This window comes from Eutrema salsugineum, unplaced genomic scaffold, assembly GCF_000478725.1.
Source record: "Eutrema salsugineum unplaced genomic scaffold, Eutsalg1_0 scaffold_18, whole genome shotgun sequence".
NCBI classification, from domain to species: domain Eukaryota; kingdom Viridiplantae; phylum Streptophyta; class Magnoliopsida; order Brassicales; family Brassicaceae; genus Eutrema; species Eutrema salsugineum.
Window position 1 is genome coordinate 1,352,407 of NW_006256846.1, and position 1,504 is coordinate 1,353,910.

At 44.9% G+C, this 1,504-nt stretch overlaps 1 non-coding gene across 1 annotated transcript; it reads right to left on the reverse strand.

The window, feature by feature from the left end:
* Positions 1-928: 928 nt before the first annotated feature.
* Positions 929-1,035, reverse strand: LOC112087401. Its single transcript, XR_002900082.1, has one exon. It is a non-coding gene; the product is annotated as a small nucleolar RNA R71 (small nucleolar RNA).
* Between the last annotated feature and the right edge of the window lie 469 nt (positions 1,036-1,504).

A 1,504-nucleotide genomic window follows, 5' to 3' on the forward strand; every position in this document is an offset into this window, starting at 1 on the left:
CAACAAATGACATAGATAGTGTCTCCACTACAAGCTTGGATTGATAACCCCTTGTACTACAAGGACAGGGGTATTGATAACCTCTATAAAGAGTGAAAACTCTAAGTTATCAATTGGCGCCGTTGCCAACTTGTGGGAGCATTATTCTCTTATTTGTTCTTAAGATCAAGACTTTACTTTCTTTTGTTTTACTGATTCTTTTGCAAGTTCTTGTTTTGATTTCAGGTGCATGAAAACCAGGTCTCATAGCACAGAACCGCCTTTAACATACGACAATAACATCAACAGGATTGAGAGGCGAGCTCGCGAGAGAGAACAGCACTTTGAACGACTTGGAATGGCAGAACAGCAAAGGATCGAGCAACAGGCTCAAGAAGCCGAGCACCAGGCTCAGGCTAATCAGGCGCAGGCAGGAAGAAATGAACAACAAGCCTATGTAAACCAACGACAGGCTCAAAGGAACGAGAGGCTTGCTCAGCAAAACCAACAACAAGCTAATAGAAACGATCAACAAGCCCATCATGTTCATCCGCCACCGCCACAAGCTCAGAGACAACCTCCTCCGGTCTTTGTTGGAGAGAACGACCGAGCTAATGCGCACCAATACCGAGCTGGGATTCAAGCTCCACCGGTTCAGAATAACAACTTTGAAGTTAAAGCTTCCCTGCTCAATATGGTGCAGAACTCAAAGTTTCACGGTCTAGCCGGAGAAGACCCTCTTGAACATCTAGATCAGTTTGATCGAGTTTGCGACTTAACGAAAATCAATGGCGTTTCGGAAGACAGCTTCAAGCTACGCTTGTTCCCATTCAGCCTCGGTGATAAAGCTCACCAGTGGGAAAAGAACCTCCCGAGGGGTTCTATACAAACCTGGGAGCAGTGTAAACTGGTGTTCTTATCAAAGTTCTTTTCCACATCACGCACGGCTAAGCTCAGGAATCAGATCTCAAGTTTCACGCAGCACAACAACGAGAGCTTTAGTGAGGCTTGGGAACGGTTTAGGAGCTATACTAACCAATGCCCACACCACGGCTTCTCAGAGGCATCCCTCTTGAGTACTTTATACCGAGGTGCACTCCCCAAGATCAGAAACCAACTCGATACAGCCTCAAATGGAAATTTTCTTGGGAAAGAGATCAATGCGGCAATGGAACTAGTCGAGAACCTAGCCATGTCTAATGACACGTATGGTGAAGACTTTGATAGGGCAAACCGTACAGAAGGATCCAGTGATGAACAGCGTATGAAAAAGAATATAAGAGAGCTTCAGAGCAAGCTTGACAAGGTTTTAATGGCGACTCAAAAGCCAATACATTTTGTAGGCGAATTTGATGAGCAAGGGCCAAGTTTTGACAATGTTAATGAAGATGGTCTAACTCAAGAAGAGCTGAACTACATAGGGAATCAGTAGAGGTATCAGCGGTTTAACAACTACAGCACAAACCCAAACCTCTCATACAGAAACCCAAATGTAGCTAACCCTCAAGACCAAGTGTACCCTGCT